We start from the raw sequence: 19722 nt of genomic DNA, 5'->3' as shown, positions 1-19722 counted from the left end.
CAAACCTGCACTGATAAAGTCAAGAAGTAAAGCTTGCCTAACCAGATGATACGTCATGTGGTTTTTTTGACACCCTGCCTCACCCCAGTCACATTTTCATGAGTAGATAATATGGAGAGTTGATCTTTCTCCATAAATATGAGCAAAGTTCTTCACATTTGACCCTGTACTAAAGATTTCATTCCTGTTTACCTCACCAGGCTGATGTAGACATAACAACTAGCAGCATTCTAGGTGGAGAGTGGCAAAGTTGCCATAGTGCCCTAGAACTTTCTAGGCTAAACAACCCTCAATGGAGACCCTACACTACATGAATCAGGAGAACCTGGGGATAGTTCAGAAGGATGGCCTCATTATTTATAGAACAAAACTCCACTTCTGAAGAAGGTGGGTCTTTTAGATGTTTACTGAGAGAATGTAATCTTCTTCTTAGTATTAACAGCATGATCTTAGGATTCAGAGGGGAGCGTGTGTGTGTATGTGTGTGTGTGCTTGTGTGATATGCATCATCAGGATTACTGAATTTTACTCACACAAATATAACACGTAGGGAAGTTTCCAAATTTGACATTTTAAAGAAATAGATCTAGAGTAATTTTCTTTTAGCACTGAGGTATCAAACTGCATTTTGTTGTGTGTGAATTTTCCTGTGTATAAATGTCTCAAGCATAATCACAGGGCACACAGAGGAGACTGAGAGCATGGCTCATCTTCCTCTTCCCTCAGAGCAGCTCTCCTCTTGTTTCCTTCTCATATTGGGAGTTGGGGCCCTACACAGGATTCTGTCTGAGAAACAATTCCAATGATAAAGTAAGTTTCAAAACCATGGATTTGATGGTTTTGAAACTAGTTCTATTCCTAGTTTTTTAAAGGAATCTTCATATATTTTCTCCATAGTGGCTGTACCAATTTACATTCCCACCAACAGTACAAGAAAGTTACCTTTTCTCCACATCCTCTCCAGCATTTATTGTTTGTAGGTTTTTTTAAATGATGGCCATTCTGACCAGTAAAGCAATTATCCTTCAATTGCAAAAAATCAAACAAACATGGATTTAACATGAGAAGAAACTACTTTCAGATTTCATACTTGAATGGATTTTGATAGAAAAGATAACTACAAAGATGATTTATAAATTGCCATTACTGCTCTTAACTCTATTATTTACTGTGGTACATTCATGGACACTCATAATCCATTAAACATGCAGTATGTTGTTGTTAAAGTATTTGTATGTGCAGATAAGAACTGATGCATTGAGGAATGAATAAAGGAAAAATGCAAAATAAAAAAGAAAACACACATGTAATATGAAAAGCTAGACTAGCTATTCAATGCAAAAGATGTTAGTTAAATGATAAAATCCAAGATGGGCACTAAATATGTAGTCTGGATGGAATAGGAGAGCATAGGAGGGAAAGGAGACATTCAAGTATAGAACACCAATGCAATTGGAGAAAATGGACTTTTAGAGTATTTTATAGGTGTAGAAGTACACCTGAAGATAGTCTGTCCCAGGAAAATCAAAGCAACTTTGAAAGTTCCCAACCACAGCCTGGCAGGAAAGAAGACATCCTGTGCTAGGCATTTATTCTGATGCATCTGTGCGGGAGGAGAGCTGCACCTCCTGAAATTCTGGTAAATGCAACAGCTGGGGTGAGGAAAGAGTGCAAATATTGTAAAAACCGCAATGGGAAACAAAATCAGAAGAAGACTTTGAGATTTACGTTAGCTCTAACATAGGAAAGAGACTAGGGTTATGTGGATCTAAATGAATCAATGCCTAATTGGAAGTGGATTGGAAGATGACAAAGAAGGGGACTTAGGTCCAGGAAAATAGCAAAGGGACAGAAGTGCAAGGCTATGTTCTCTAGCCTTCCTCATGCTCATGGCAAACACTGGAGTCCATTCTTTTCCTGTCATCCAAATTACCAGCACAAAGGTCTCTGTTCAATCTATCAGCTGCAAGTCTTTAGGTTATATTTCCAAAATACATGCTAAATCCACTTATCAATCTCCATTTCAACTATCATCACTCTAGTGACTACCTATGTAGCCTAGATGACTGTATAGCCTCATTTCTACTCTTCCTTCATCTGACCTACTTTTCTAGAACCTTTGCCGGAATAATTTTTAAAATATTTAAGTTAAAGTATGTCTTTAAAGCACTCCAATGGTTTCTCAATAAACCAAGAATAAAATTCAAACTCCTAATCCCAGCCCCAAAGGACCAGGATCTGGCCCTTGTCTACCATCTGTCCTCATCTTAATTATGTTCATCCCTACTCACTATTTCAAGCACAATCAATTTTCTGTTCCTGGAACATGTCCAACCTCAATTTCCACCCATGGATATTTGCTGGTCCCTCTCCTTCAAATACATTTCCTCAGCTCTTCAATAGCTAGTTCCATCTCTACCTTCAACGCTCTGTTAAGACTTTCACCTTCTCAGGACAATCTTCTTGAACAACCAAAGCACCTCCCCCAATGCTTATTTTCTTTGTATATCATTCAATTTATTATCCATCTCACATTATCTGAAATTATGTATTTCTTTTAGTATTATTTATTGTCTGTATCTCACACTGGAATGTAATTACCCCAGGGCAAGGGAACTCTTTCACATATGTCTCTGCAGTCTATATATCTGTGTCCAGCCATATTATAAGTATATAACAAGAGCTCGATAATTATTTATTTTAAAACATATATAACCTCTAGTCATTCTGCTTATTTCAGAATCCCACCTTTACAAAAGTGATTTTTCTCCAGAATTAAACAACTACAGATATTTTGTGGGAGATATAAAAAGCAAGATAGAAACCACATATGGTATGAAAAGAAATAGCCAGTCTTCACAGTTGTGAAGAGCTAACCAATTAAATAAGTCATAGGTTAGCTCTCAAAATTGGCTGGACAACTAACTCTCAATATGTCATCAAGGAACTTAGGTCTCATAGTTTGTCTATGTTAAAAATAGGTAACTGTAGGTATTTGTTACATAAAGTCTATAGACTATTTTTCCATCTTTGACACTTAAATTATGGTTGGGACTTTGCTTTTTCTTATCAGAAGTAGAGACTTTTTATTTTCATTTTTGAAATCTAAACCCTCACTGTTAACAATTTCTTTTTCCTCAAATAAGAATCAACACACCTGTTATTCCTGTTAGCACTGTTTTCTCTTCCTTTCATAGATTACACTCCTCGGTTCAGTGTTCTAAGGCAGCTGGTTACATACAACAGTTAATACACTTTCTGAGAAACTGGATGAAGATTTGTGAATGTTGAGGTAATAGGGAACATCTCATGCAGAATCTATGGACTTTATAGTCCATGTTCTATTTTTCTTTCTACTAGATTGACAGAGAGACAGAGACAGAGAAAGGGAGGAAGCATCCTAATCTTTTTCCCTTTAACAAAAATACTGACAAAGAAACAGTTAAGAATAGTGTGTGAAGTTGGTGGGGTGATTCAAGTCTCTCACAGCTGAAAGGTTACTTAATTCAGAGTTGTGCTGAGTGTCCTGATCTATTCCTAGTCTCCTGATAGACAGAGGTTTCACCCACAATCTGCAATCAGCACCAGAGTTATATTGAGGCAAGGAGGCTGATGCGTTTGTAAGTACATTGGCAAGGAAAGAGGTGAAAGCCATCAGAGGCAGGGAGGACATCATTAAGTACTGGAGAGTCCAGCCTAGTAAATATAGTCCCCTGGCAAGTGTCGGGGAAAATGGAAAAACAGTGAGCATTCTCATTTTATCAGGTTTTCTCTGTGACTGGTCTTTCCACAAAAATCTAATGTGTTTTGGAAAAACTGGATTCTTAGCTAGGGACAAGGGGCAAGCTTAGATATTTAACAGCAAGAAAAAGTATCAAGATCTGGCTCAACAGATGAATTTTTACAGATGAAAGCTGCAAAAATTGACTGCAGCTAATGCTTACAATCTTTCCCTGCAGTGACCTTTATTTATTTATTGGACAATGTAATACTACTTTATTTGTATATCTGTAATTATGATGATATTCACATATATTTACACACATACATGTATTTTATTTTGTGGCTTCTATTTCTTGACTTTACTGGCAAAAGTTTGTCTTATAAATTTTTTTCTTTTGTTGAGCCAGACAAATTTACAAACAGAAAAGCTTTTTTCTTCTGGATATTCAAATACTGATGTGTTTTTGACATTACATTAATGAATTCATTATGTCATATTGAATGATCAAATCATAATTACATCCGAAGCATATTATATAGCATTTTGTACATTAAATGAGTATCTGTATTCCATTTCTATTTTCTAGGTTTAAACATTCCATTTTTATTCAAATCATTGAATTTACTAATAGTCAACCACTTAAGTTGATTTTAAAGGCACTATATTATTAATAGCCAGGTAAAAGGCTGCAGAGCAAATATTTTAGTTTTTGTGGATGACATAAAATCTGTCACTGCATAATGTTTTAAAAAAATAATCCCTTGAAAATGTAAAAATCATTCATATTTCTAGGGCCATATAAAACAATGGCTGCAGACTGAATTTGGCCCAAGGACCTTGATTTTCTGACCTTTGGCATAAGTAATGGGAATTATATTTAAAAATTTGTTTTGATATAACCAAATAACTTTGCTTTTCTTCTTAGTATAATAGAGATAATAATATAGGCAGACAGAATTGACAGGTATTCTGTATGGCGGAGAGAGTAGGGATGTTGCTGCTGCTGCTGCTGTGTCGCTTCAGTCGTGTCCGACTCTGTGCAACCCCACAGACGGCAGCCCACCAGGCTCCCCCGTCCCTGGGATTCTCCAGGTACTGGAGTGGGTTGCCATTTCCTTCTCCAATGCATTGAACATTTCTAAATGCCTACAGTAATGTAGTCAACCTTAGTCTAGCCTAGTAAAACCTGAAAACTTAGAAAAAATGTGGCCCAATTTAACACTGGTAGCAATTTTTTGTTTCCAGAAAAGGCATCCTATGTAATTCTGAAATATCATCTTTAATACTGTTCTTTGTTTAAGTTTGAGTTGGTTGGGCAGGTATAAGAATTGTCACTTCTCATCTGTGATAATATGATTTTCCACCTTTTTTCCTGATTTCTGGGCAAATCTTCAGTCCTGATAACTAATCACAACAATAGGGCCATATTCCTATTTGATGTTTTTCAGTTTGCAGAGTTCTCATTCCTAAATGAAAATAAGCCTGCTTTTGTTTGTTTGTTTCTCAAAGATTCAATCTCATAACTAAGGAGAGATAGTTGAATCAAATTAACTTCAATACATACCAATGTATATGTTTATTGACTCAATATACCTCAAAATACCCAAGGACAAACTCAGATATTGTGCACGTTCATTCAATTATTGTGTAACTGTCTAGTGTTAAGTTTCCTGTCTTGCACTTGATTGGCTAACCCTACGTATGAAGAATGAGGAAAGGACTATGGCCTTAGTAGAGTCACACTGAGCAGGAATTTCTGTCTTCCATGACCTTTTGGAACCTGATTTTCTCTCAATCTGCTGCAGTTTTCTCTGGTTGTATAGCATTCATCTACTTTATTGTATTCCAAATTGGACTTGTAATCTGTGAAGGCCTTGAGAATTGGAGGAAGGAGTGGGCACAACCCTATCACTGTCTTTCAGAAGAAGATTATAGTTTAACTCACAGAGATGTTATCTAATAAGCAGTGAATAGTCCTCTTGGAACTACTGGCTTCGTGCAGTTGCTTCAGACATGTTCAATCTTTGTCAATCTCTCTCTCTCATATTCCATTCCTTCTCAGCCCGAGCAAGGTTTCTTACTGAGGGTGAACACTGAGATGAGGGCAAGGGAATGAGAATGTAGCCCAACCAAATTAACATTTTAGGAAATCTATTTTTTCTTATTATTGGAAATAGGATACTGTCAAATATTCCTTGAATTGGATATGTAAATTGTGATGAAATCTAAGTTAGAATTCTTTTCAGGTACTATTTCCCAGAGATCATTTTGACCCCTAAATCCTAGTATTTCCAAGCAATCCCCTGCCTCTTTGTCCACCCTGTACCCGTATTCATTGTTCTCTTACTCCTTCTTTCTTCTTACTCTCATGTCAAGGAAACAGCCAGTGCTGCAGATATCAATATTTCTCCCATGGTAAGGAAGCTACTGAAACCAACACTGTATACACAAGTTAAATTATTCAGAATCCAGCTGTGTGCTAAACAGGAATTTGGGTGATTCCTTCTATGAAGTTAATGTGGAAGTTACCATAGAGCTTTTCTTTGTTTATAAGCTAAGGATGCAACAAAAGAGATGAAATCTTGCAAAAAAGTGACATTTTACAGCAAGTTAAGGACACAGTGAGGAAAATCCCTATAATTATACAAAGAATCACCTGAAGGATTTAAATGCAAATACAATCTACAGATATTCAAATACATAAATAGTCTTTTGAACTGCTAGAATCCAGTGTATTTGTGGCAAAAAAATAAAAAATAAAAATCCCTATAGGTATTTTAGAAAGCTTCCCAGGTGGCTCAGTAGTAAAGAATCCACCTGCCAAGCAGGAGACTCAGGTTCCATCCCTGGGTTTGGAAGATCCCCTGGAAAAGGAAACAGCAATCCACTTCAGTATTCTTGCCTGGGAAACTGCACACAGGACCTGGAAAGCTACAGTCCATGGGGTTGCAAAGTGTCAGACAAGACTTAGCAACTAAACAGCAGGAGCAGATATTTAAGAAATACAGTATTTAAAAATCATGATATTAAAAAAATACAGCTATATATTTTATTTACATTTAAACAAACTTAAACATTCCTCTACTGAGTTATTTGGCCAATTAAAAAATGTCACTGCACACAGAAGAGAATTGTATGGCTATCACTTCATGTATTTACCATTATTAAAAGTGTCACTATATTATATTTGCCAAGTGAAGTGATTGACGGGGTTAGGTTAAAAGTCTTTTTTTAGGTTTAAAGTTTTGCAGATAATATAGAAGATTCTACACCAGTTTTTCTTACAGTACATACCAGAGATACGATGGGGTATCAGCATTGCTAAGGAATGTCACATATTCTTTGTGATGTTCTACATCAAATAAGAGTAAAAAATAAGAGTAAAAAACTTTATGAAAGTTGTGAAAGAATTTTATAATTTTTCAATAGCTGGAGTAATAATTCTGTAATCACTAATTATGAAAGTTATGCAACTCAAACTATTCTTACAAATTAGCATTTCTTCAGAGAGAGAAAGTAAAAATCCACATAAATATTACACCCTTTCGAGATCACAGAATCCTATGTTTTTTTTGCACTGTTGAATTCAGGCAAAGCTGTAAATTAATAGTCTGTATTGATATCATCTCTAGGAAAGAACATTTCAAAATCAAGTCAGAGTTTATAGCATGCAAGAGCGTTTTATTTATGGCCTAAATCCTTTACAATCTTATTTAACATATTTTCTCACATCTCTTTGGACAGCTTTCCACTCACAATATTTCCAAATTCTTTTTGTTAACATTTCCTTACTTTTTCTATGTTCCTTGCAATTATTTTCGTCCTAGGCCTCTGATTTTTTTCCAGGGTTTCTAGGGTTTATATACCTCATAAATTACATTGGGAATGTTGTTGTTCAGTTGCTAAGTCATGTTTGACTATTTGCACTCCATGGACTACAGTGCCCCAGGCTTCTCTTTCACTGTTCTGGAGTTTGCTCAAACTCAGGTCCATTGAGTCGCTGATGTCATCCAAGCATCTCATCCTCTGTTACCCGCTTCTCCTCCTGTCCTCAATTTTACCCAGCAATAGGGTCTTTTCCAATGAGTTGGCTCTTTACATTAGGTAGCCAAAGTGTCAGAGCTTTAACATCAGTCCTTCCAATGAATATTCAACTTTTAACATCAGTCCTTCCAATGAATATTCAGCTTTAACATCAGTCCTTCAAATGAATATTCAGCTTTAACATCAGTCCTTCCAATGAATATTCAATGACTGAATGAATATTCAGTCAACCCTAATTTCCTTTAGGGTTGACTGATTTTATCTCCTTGCAGTCAAGGGACTCTCAAGAGTTTTCTCTAGCACCGCAATTTGAAAACATCAGTTCTTTGGCACTCAGTCTTCTTTATACTCCAACCCTCACATCCATACATGACTACTGGAAAAACCTACTGATGTTCAGTTCAGTTCAGTTGCTTAGTCATGTCTGACTCTTTGCGACCCCATGGACTGCAGCACGCCAGGCTTCCCTGTCCCTCACCAACTCCCAGATGTTTCTCAAACTCATGTCCATTGAGTCGGTGATGCCATCCAACCATCTCATTCTTTGTCATCCCCTTCTCCTCCTTCTTCAATCTCTACCAGCATCAGGGCCTTTTCCAGTGAGTCAGTTCTTTGCATCAGGAGGCCAAAGTATTGGAGTTTCAGCTTCAGCGTCATTCCTTCCAATGAATATTCAGGACTGATTTCCTTTAGGATTGACTGATTTGATCCTGTAGTCCAGGGGACTCTCAAAGAGTCTTCTCCAACACCACAGTTCAGAAGCATCAGTTCTTCAGTGCTCAGCTCTCTTTATGGTCCAATTCTCACATCCATACATGACTACTGGAAAAAAGTCACATGACTTTGACTATACGGACCTTTGTTGACAAAGTGATATTTCTGCTTTTTAATACGCTGTCTAGGTTTGTCATAGCTTTCCTTCCAAGGAGCATCTTTTAATTTCATGGCTACAGTCACTGTCCACAGTGATTTTTGAGCCCAAGAAGATAAAATCTGTCACTGTTTCCACTTTTTCCCTATTTATTTGCCATGAAGTGATGGGACCAGATGCCATGATCTTCATTTTTTGAATATTGAGTTTTAGGTCAGCTTTTTCACTCTCCTGTTTCACTTTCATCAAGAGGTTCCTTAGTTCTTCTTCACTCTCTGCTTAATGATTAATCTGCATTAGTTCATGAATAAAACCATATACTAGACTTCATCGAATATTTGATTGTACATGTGCTTTTTGGTCAGCAGAACAAAGTCAACCAAAGTACAGTTTACAACTCACTAGGTAACAACCACCATCTGCTCAACTATCCACTTCAAACTTGATTTGTGCAGTCTGGGGTGTTGTAAGTATGTTGCTGCACCGTTGATTTTAGGGAACTCAATTTCATTTGCTTGTAATCATTTTTCAAACTGTCAAGGTCATTTTTAATTCTAATCCTGTCTTTCAAGGTGCTCACCCATCCTGATGATGTGATGTACTTGGCAGATTTAATGACTACTCTCTCCAGCTCATAATCAATCACATGTAGAGATGTTAAATGCATCCAGGACTGCTCTCTGCAGAATATCACTTGTTAAGGGCTTAGGGGCGATGGTTCTACACTGTGTTATTCTTAAATTCCCATGATTGCTTTATTTTCCGTCATAAGCCTCAGAGGAAGAAAACTACAAGTCTCTCTAAGTTAAATGAGACCAAAATGATATAGGAATGTGATTACCCTTGGTGGGGGGAGGGGTGCATTTTCCTTCAGAGCACTTTATAAACCATTGTACCCTACTTGGATATTATTTCATGGACAAACCAGGTAATTTGAGGGTGGAAAATTTTTGCCTCTGCCAAATTTACTGTTCTCTTGATTTGCAAGACAAGCAGCATGTTGCCCAGTATTTAGGAAAACTTTATTTTGCCCACATGAGAAGAATCAGTTTCAGTCACAATCTCCTAAATGCTCTATTGTGTACAGTAAAATGATAAAAGGAGTCTTTCAAATTGCTAACTCTGTATCAAACAATTCTACTCATATGGTTTCACTCAGGAATTTGAGCAAAGGTGATTAAAGTTTTACTTCCTATTTAGAGCAATTTGCTTTCAAAATTATAGATTGACTCTCCAACCCAGTTGCAAATGAGTTTTGGATTTCTGTTTCTTTCACTGTAAAATGGAAATTTGGACTAGATTAGGTACAGCAGGTGGTTTTTACCTGGAGTACCAATTGATAGAAAGTGGCTGCCCTTAAGTGCTCCGCTGCAAATTGTGAATTGGATTCTGTTTCATGGGAAAGAATGTTACAGGAAGCAGTGACCTCTCCCGTGAGAGGACAAAAAGAAGGAAATGATACTATGGATGCTATTGTGTCTGAACTAGATGGTTTTTAAAGTTCCTTTTTGCTCTAAGATTGAATGAGAACATATCCAAAAGAAAAAAAAAAAGAAAGAAAATGTAACTCATATTATTCATATCAAAAGGCTTGAGAGAATATTACTTTGTTGGAGTTCTGCTCCACCAGCTGGTTGAAGAAGAGTATGTGTTTTCAGTAAGATCAAGTGAAAATTTGTGACCTGGTGGCCAGTGGTGTACAGATATAAGGACAAACGATATCAGCTGACCAGAGAGCCTTTCATTTAAGATGAGCCTGTGTGTCCACCCTCCTGGGTTCTTGGCATTCAACTCTAATTTATTTCATCAGCACTCATTTGAGTACATTTCCTCTTTCTGACTTCCCAATTAAAAATACTTTTTTTTTTTTTTTGGTGTTTTTAACATTTTTCAGGCTAAACATCTAAGTAAGGGCACAAGTGACCTTTAATGATCTTGCCATTCATTTTTCAATTTATACTTAAATGTCACATTCTCTAACAAACCATACAATTAATCTCTTTTAACTTTTTATTTGGCCCATCAGTGACAAAGTTTATTCTAACTTGTCTTCTTTGAAGGTTAGTAGTTCATGTAATTATCTGTACAATGAAGGATGCACTCAGTCATAGCTAATCAATGTAAAGCTTTGAACTTTATTTTATCAAGTTAAATGAAATATTGCAAACGTTTGGGTGTATGTATTCTCCCTTACATGTGTTAAACAATAGATCGCATGTTATTTTCCATAATAACCTTGACATGATCTCTTTAACTTTTATCAAGAATGAACAGTTTGAAGTATTTTATGAATTTATGTTCACCGACAAGAAGATTAATGCAGAATTTAGGAAAAAGAAGTGAGAAAACTTCTGTTGTAAATGTAAAGAAATCTATATTCCAAATATTATAAGCCAGACATGGAAAAATTAAGTGCTCCTGGATCTGAATAGGAAAGGAACTAGAACTGAAAGTGTCCACCAGGACATGAAGGTCGTTGCAGACGAGGGGACTGACGTGACAGTGCGGCAGGAAACCCATGGAAGAATCTATTACAATATTCTGAAAAAAAAAAAAATGCAATTTCATTTTCTTTTATTCTCTACTTCCAAATGGGTGAACAAGGTTCAATAATTTGATTAGAAATTATATGGCTCAGAAAGAAACTTGCAACAGGAGTGTCTCAAGTGAGAGCTAAAACCCTACAAGTAGAAAGAGTTTAAATAGATTCCAAAAAGATAAAATATGACAATAAAATAGAACATGGTTATTTTACTCTTTATTGTTTTCAAAAAAATCTATACTCTATGGAAGCACTGACAATGCACCCAAATTTTCATTTTGTTCTCAGATTTGTTGTATTTCTGGAAGACTGACTTTTGTTTCCATATAAATATCATACTTTTATTATTCATCTGCCCAAGAATGTCTTTTTATTATATATTTTTAAATATTTAATGAAAGGTGTCAGAAGTGGTTGAGGAATATTATTTTTATTCTCCTCAAGAAAAATAACAGAATTTATAGAGGTTCTAGATATTTTTTCACACACTTCCATTTAAGAAACAAGCTATGAGCTTTCAGAAAATATCTCTATTCCAGATTACTTTTTTTCCTATTCTTTATGTGTTTTATGGTTAAACCGTGCCTTTAGTCTAGTCTTCAGCTAGAATTTAAAAATTTAGTGCCAGGGTTGATAAACGAACTTATCATTCCTTAATAATTTTAGTATTGTTTAAAAATATATATAACACAAACATGCAGTGCTGCTTATATTTCTCATAGATAGTAGGATAATACCAACAGTTAAATATATATACCTTAAAATAAGATTTCAATGAGTTTTTGATTCTTCTTTCATTGACATGAAAATGGAGGAATGGCAAACACATTCATACATGAGAATTTACACACTTAGCCAGAGAGAGTTGTGTTTTACACTAGGCATTTTTTTTCAAATTTGATTCAAGAAGAAGGCACATATTTTCCCACATTATGCCTGTTGGCCTCCTTCTCTCTTTAAGAATTTAATAAATTTATGTTGTTCATGATTGATGAACAAGAAAGATAGTAAAAAGAAGATATGGACATTCTATAAAACCCACTTTTGGGTTCAATAATGGATTGTTCATTGGCCCCAAAATTTTTAAAAAATATATTTTTCATTGAGATAATAAGCACTGATTTGTAAACCATGGCCTTTCTGCTGTACTGTCCCCACTCAATCCTATGGATTCACGACCTTTTAGGTGTTGAGCTTTCCCAGATCTATTTCGTCACCCAGACCTCTCTCAGACACCCACATGAATAACAGACTACCTCTTCCACACACGCTTTCTAAACAATATATCCAAAGCTGCACTATTCGTTCTCGTGTCTAATTTCTTCCTCTTACTGTACTTCCTATTCTTACAAAAGGTGCCTTTAGCTGTCCAGTGTCTAAAACAGAAGCAGGGCAGTTACTCTGGGAGCATTCCTCTTCTTCACCTTTGCCTCACCTCAAATCTTAATGAATTTTTAATTTTACTTTCTCTAAATTCTTCATAGCATCCTCTCTTTTTTTCAAGCTATTACTTGAGATATTGTTGCTTCAGCAAAAAGGAAAATCACATCAACTTGACCTGTCAAGCAGGAAAGGAGTCCCTCTCCCTATTTTTTTATACTAAGAGCTGGGTTTCAGGATCAGTATAACATAACTGAGTGTTGATGAACAGCTAAAAATATTGTTTTTACCTATCTATCTTAAAAAATAGTAGTACATAAGGGAAAACAACCTCAAATATGTAGTATTTTTTTCACGTTAGTCCTAAAATATCATCAATTTATTATCAACGTTTTTATAAGCTGCCATAGAGGTTCCTGATTAATTCTTTTTTTCCTATCAGGAAATAGAAAAGTATCTAATTTTACATGAAACTGAAATGAGAATTGCAAAGAGGAAATGCCTACCAGAAGCTTCATTTTCTTGGGAGAAGTTGAAAGTGTGTAAACATGCCAATCTCTCCTCATCCTGTGTGGTTGAAATGAATGAAACTCAACACATTCACATACCTAAATTATTACTAGTTTCTTGGGCTGAGCTCAGAAAGAAAGCTAAAGCAGCATTAATTACTGTCACGGACTACATGATAGGCTAGAGTTCACCTTTATAGAAGCAGATTAATTTTGCTTTTCAATTTAGTCTGCTCTATAGCTATGACAAGATAAATCATTTCAGAGAGGGTTTGTTAAATCTGATTAGGATTCTTGTTTTAGCAGCTATCAAACTTATAATTGGAGAAGGCAATGGCACCCCACTCCAGTACTCATGCCTGAAAAATCCCACGGATCGAGGAGCCTGGAAGGCTACAGTCCATGGGGTTGCTAAGAGTTGGACACGACTGAGCGACTTCCCTTTCACTTTTCACTTTCATGCATTGGAGAAGGAAATGGCAACCCACTCCAGTGTTCTTGCCTGGAGAATCCCAGGGACGGGGGAGCCTGGTGGGCTGCCATCTCTGGGGTCACACAGAGTCAGACACGACTGAAGTGACTTAGCAGCAGCAGCAGTAAAAAGATGCCAAAAAAGTAACAACTAAAAATCTATGGGAAAGGAATACAGAATGCATTTTTATTCTTCAGATCCCTAGGAAAATGCAAAACCCTCACTGTTTTGAAAGAATTTCCTTGTTGTGATTTCTAGGTGCCTAGAAGGTGACAGATGTGAGCACTAAAATCCTGCTTTCATTTGAACCCCACATCATTTCTCTAATGGATAATATTCTAAATGTCTACAGACATTCTGGTTGTCAAGTCTCAGTTTTCAGCTTTGACCTTTTTCCCTTGTAAGCTTGCACCATTCCTCTTACCTGGATAATTTGCTTTCCTCATTATTAAAACAGACCCTTAACAAAGTCAGTGAGAAAAATTCCACAGAAATCTAGGGTTCCACTTACAGCTTACACACACCTAGGATTTAGGATAATGACTCAAGATTTACTTCAACTTACCAAAACTTTTTGTATTGCTCTGTTAGTATATTAGGTGGGCACAGTAAACACCTTTTTACCAAATTGCTTGCATGGTAGTTTTTCTTTATTTCAGTTGTGCTAAAAAGATTAATATTCTGTTCTGGAAAGATTTTATTAGCAATGGCTGACTACACAGTAGAGGGTCCCTTTCCGTATAAATAAATCCCTCTCACTACCTTTAAAATCTATTTTTAAAGATTTTTTTTTCCCTCTGACTCATGAATATTTTTTTTTCAGATCTTTTTTTGCTGCTCCGAGGTAATAGGCTTGAGTGTATGGCATGGGCGAGGTAGTCTGGAACAAAGGGCGTGAAGTGAAAGAAAGCTCTAACAATGTACAAATCTTCAGTGAGAAATGCAGTTTAGGATTTCAAAAGTAAAAGCCAAGCTTAAAAAAAAAAAAAAAAAAAAGACCAAACTAGTTAAAAACTGTTGTGTTAATTAAAATCCTCATTGAGTTAACTGAGAGCAAATTAAAACTTGATTAATTTTTAAGTATTCATTTAATTAAAAGGTGGCATTTACTGTTATCATTTTTTAAATTATTTTTTCAGCTCAGTGTTTTAAATTCTAAATTCCATTCAGTTCATCCAAGAGACAGATATACTAAATGATATGAACAGTTAATAGAAGCAATACAAACGACTTTTAAGTATGAAAAATGTTCCACCTCACTATTATCATATCAATGTAAATTTGAGCAGATGATCATTTTCTGACCATCATTATAACCAAAATAAATACACAGTGCTATTGAGGATTGCAGGCTCATACACCTGAGAATAAATTGTTTTTTTTTTTTTTTTATTTTATTTAACTTTACAATATTGTATTGGTTTTGCCATATATCAAAAAGAATCTGCCACAGGTATACATGTGTTCCCCATCCTGAACCCTCCTCCCTCCTCCCTCCCCGTACCATCCCTCTGGGTCGTCCCAGTGCACCAGCCCCAAGCATCCAGTATCATGCATCGAACCTGGACTGGTGACTCGTTTCATACATGATATTATACATGTTTCAATGCCATTCTCCCAAATCATCCCACCCTCTCCCTCTCCCACAGAGTCCAAAAGACTGATCTATACATCAGTGTCTCTTTTGCTGTCTCGTATACAGGGTTATTGTTACCATCTTTCTAAATTCCATATATATGCGTTAGTATACTGTATTGGTGCTTTTCTTTCTGGCTTACTTCACTCTGTTAAGATAACCTTTAAGGTTCATATATTTTGATTCAGTAATTCACCTAGATATCTATCTTACTAAAATAATCAGAACCTTAAACAATAGATGTGAATAAATATATCTAGTAAATATTAATTTTAATGGAAAAAACTGATAGCCTGATACTACTAAAATTGATAGTTTTCAATTTTGTTCAAACAAATAATGTTCAAACACTAATAAATACAAAATAATGTTCAAACACTAATACAAAACGTTGTTAAAACATGAATATATAATGACCTCAAATTTTAAATACAAACATATACATATTAGATATAAGACTAAAAGTGAAACTAACAAACAATAATGACTATAAACAGTAATTATTTGTGGGTGATGAGATTACAAATTATGTTTCCTTCATGTTTTTATTTGCCTATAACACATTTATTTTACAACTGGGAAAATAAACATTTTTGAAAATTAATAGAAAAATAGTATACATGATCTTATTTGCAAAGCAGAAATGGAGATGAAGAGAACAAATATACAGATACCAAGTGGGGAAGAGGAGTGGGAGGAATTGGGAGATTGGGACTGACACAGATACACTATTGATATTATGTGTAAAATAAATAACTAACAAGAGCATACTGTTTAACACAGTGAACTCTAGTTAGTGTACTGTGGTTACTTGAATGGGAAGGGAGTCTAAGAGGGAGGAGACACATGTATATGTATGGCTGATTCATTTTCCTATACAGTAAAACTAGTAACATTGTAAAACAACTATACTCCAATAAAAATTAATTTAAAAAAATGGTTTGTATATTATCAGGAAGGAAGTTGACTGCATAGCTGCTAAAGTTTGAGTGAAAACAAGTTTGGAATAAGAGGAAAAGCCTTGAATTATACCTAGTTTTTAATTTGCGTCAAATAGACATTAATGAAAAATAATATATGGTGTGTGATATTATCGTTATTAACAATATTTCAACGCCCTTAATTATATACTGAAGTTGAATGAAAATTCTAAATACACTGTAGTTTATTCAAATAATTTCCCAAACTTATAATGGTTAATATTTTATATTTCACATATCTTCGAATAAAAAAAATAAAGTTTTAAAATACTAGACTTCACACACACACACAAAAACACTGATCTCCTTCCAGTCTAACAAATTCAGCCAGCTTGATAATATGAATATAATTACAAAGTTCTGAAAATATAGACTGTGCTGCCTTACAAGGTTTCTTAATTTATAAAATCTGACTTCTTTAGCTGTTTCTAAACCTAACAAATATTCCATACTTATATTTCTTAGGTTCCTTCTGCTATGTTAGATCCCAAATCAAGTTAGCATAGGGGGTTGGCTTGACTTGGGTGTTCACAAAAAGAACCATATTTCAAAGACAGAATGTGACTTCTGTTTATTGACCACATCTTCACACAGGGAACAAAAAGGAATAGCCCAGCCCTGGGGACTCCACTTCTGCACTGAAGAGGTAGAGATTCTGTGTGAAGGGTTGATGGTGTGATTAGCTGTTGAGAAATAAGCAGCTGGCAGAATTTGGTACTCTCAAGTCCAAAGGAAACCTGTTTTAATAGTGTTAAAGTTTGTACTACAGGCTATAACCAGGGTACTACTAGTGTGGGCTGCAGCTGGGCATACGGTGGCCACAGTTTTGTGCTGAGTCGAATTCAGTTCACTCTCATTTTCTAAGTTAGTGCAATTTCCCATTCTTCCCCGCACACAAGTGGGGGACTTTTTGGAGCTACTGAAATTCTTCTTTTTTTATTCAGCAATAAGAGGGAGGTATATTTTGAGATGTCAAATTTTGACCAGTGAATTTCTATTCATACCCTGACTTTAGTCAAAGAGGCCTGCCTACAGTTCACTGAAAAATTCATGCATTCTCTGATTGCCTTTGATCACACCATTAAATCTACTAGAAATCTCTTATCATTGGTACCTCCCCACATGTGTTGATGCAGCTCTTTCCAAGTAACACATGGTAATCAACCTCTGAAGTTATAACATTTTATTTACCTCACACCATTGGCCATTTCACTTGGTATTTTCCATGCTAGCTTCTGACTTGTAAGTGACTATAAGGTTTTATACTGCTATTCCAATGTTCCCCAGCCAGACAGACTGAACTATTATTAGTTTTCTGAAAAGAAGGTGTTCTTACTCTAACTTCTGGACCTTTACAAGTGTGATTCTCCTTGCTCATATCATTGTTCTGCTCTGATTCAATTTAATCATGGCTCAACTGCATGCTAGTGCATACATGTACACACACACACACACACACACACACACACGCACAGAGTTATGCCCAGAGTCTTCAAATTTCAGCAAGGACACTTTTTCCAAGAAGACAATTCCTTTTTCCCACCTGGGAGTTGGTTGGGTACTCTTCCTACATGAACCAAAGTGTCCTTTGCACTCCCTATTGTGGATCCTTGCAATTGTGAACTTCATTATCTTAAGTAAAGCCCCAGAAAACATGAATAAATGAATGACTAAATGAATGGATTCCTCAAGTAGTATTTAACTTTTCTTGCATGTAGGTCATCTATATTGAATATTGAAGTTGTGGAGACTAGGGAATGTATCCTTTATTTATTTATTTGAGTTCTCTCACTCATCACTTCACAAATAATAGATTCTCAAAACTTACAGAATTTTTTTGAGAACTAGCTTGGATTTTTCTGTATGTTGTTGACCTCATATGAAGTCATAGAACTCTTCTCTAGAAGTGTCCTTAGAGATCACTTAGCCCAACCTTTTCATTGATATTTCTTTTGGATTTCGCTGTGAGGGTATTTTAGGTATTTTGGCCCAGAGGCAAGATGCGTTAGTTAAGGGAGAAAGTGCTAGGAGTGCATAAATGAAGTTAAGGCAAACTTTTTATTGCTTCTTCCTTCTTTTGAAGGGAGATTAGGCAGAAAGGAAAGGAAAGGGAGAGGAGAATTGGGGAGTGAAATAGCCAAAACTGAAAGAGATGTGAGTCTAAGGATGAGTCTGGAAGAATCAAGGGTTCAAGTGAGTGGAGGTTGAGAGAGAGGTGATATAGCTTCCTTCATAAGACAATGGAGGCTTCCCTGGGCTGGGGACAAATCAGATAGAAAGTTAGAGTTTGGAAGAGTCTGAATGCAAACCTAATTCCGTCTAGTTCAGGCTCAAAGCAGACCATCCCCAGGAGCATGGAGATTCTACACTCTCCTCAAGAGAATGGACAGGTCGGGGGGCATTGGGGGTACTGGGGAAAAGAGGGGGAGGGTTGGGGATTGTTACACTCACTGTGTGTCTCTTTCTCTCACCAGAATTTTATAGAAGAAAGACAGGTTAAACTGAACATCCGAATGAACTTGGAAAGGAAAACAGGAACATATCATCCGAAAGTTGAAAACAGGGTCAAGAGAGTGCATGGGGCTTCCCTGGTGGCTCAAATGGTAAAGAGTCTGACTGCAGTGTAAGAGAGCCTGTTTCGATCCTTGGTTTGGGAATATCCCCTGGAGAAGGAAATGGCAAGCCACTCCAGTATCTTTGCCAGGAGAATTCCATGGACAGAGGGGCCTGGAAGGCTACAATCCACGGGGCTTGCAAAAAGTCTAAGGATCATTATATCCTTAGATATAATGATATAATTATATCATAGAGGAGCATTGTTCTTAACTACTGGAAAAGTACACGGTAATAATATAACTTGAGTGGTTACAGTGCCCAGGCAAGGAGCCTCAGTTGATTGCTTAGGAGGACATTTATGTTTTTATTGTATGAATCAATAAATACATACAGGTCCTTTAGGGACAGCTAAATGAGTTCTTTTTCCCACTTAGATCTGTCTATCCACATCGTTTTCAAGAAGCACTACCTCTGTGGAGTTCTGTTCTCCCAAAGCCTTGGATGCTGGGAGATCAGCTGAAGTCACTAAAATTGCCCTTGAGCCAAAAATAAAAGTAGTTACAGAATTGTTTTTATATGTGTATTTCTGGAAACAACAGATTCCTAATTTTATTAACTTACATGTGACCCACAATTTATTAAAATATCTTTCAATTTCCTAGTCCCAGTTTGCTGATAATATCATGCAAACAAAGACCAGTGATTTGGCAATTTTTATTTTCATTTATCTTGTCACTGATAAGGTATTGATATAATAATTGGGCTAATATTCTGAAAATTATTGATGTGCTTTCTCTTTTGCTTTTCTGAGTATGAGACCTCCACTTTGCTTGCCAAAAGGTAAGGAGTGAGAAATGTGGTAAGAATTAGGATTTGCCGGGGCTTCTCCGGTGGTTCAGTGGTAAAGAATCCACCTGCTAATGCAGGAGACATGGGTTTGATTCTTGGTCTGGGAAGATCCTACATGCTGTGAGACAAGTTCATGTGCCACAACTATTGAGCCTGTAC

At 36.1% G+C, this 19722-nt stretch overlaps 1 long non-coding RNA gene across 2 annotated transcripts; it reads left to right on the top strand.

Moving 5' to 3' along the window:
- The first annotated feature begins 255 nt into the window (after positions 1 to 255).
- Positions 256 to 19285, top strand: LOC132342963 (uncharacterized). Of its 2 annotated transcripts, none has more exons than XR_009491563.1 (4): positions 256 to 387; positions 3198 to 3292; positions 18633 to 18761; positions 19149 to 19285. It is a non-coding gene; the product is annotated as an uncharacterized lncRNA (long non-coding RNA). The 2 variants fall into 2 exon arrangements; XR_009491564.1 differs by having other exon boundaries at positions 18633 to 18781.
- Positions 19286 to 19722: the final 437 nt, after the last annotated feature.

This window comes from Bos taurus, chromosome 2 (genome assembly GCF_002263795.3).
Source record: "Bos taurus isolate L1 Dominette 01449 registration number 42190680 breed Hereford chromosome 2, ARS-UCD2.0, whole genome shotgun sequence".
NCBI classification, from domain to species: domain Eukaryota; kingdom Metazoa; phylum Chordata; class Mammalia; order Artiodactyla; family Bovidae; genus Bos; species Bos taurus.
Note: the sequence above shows the minus strand (reverse complement) of the source record. Positions and strands in the feature narration are given on the sequence as shown.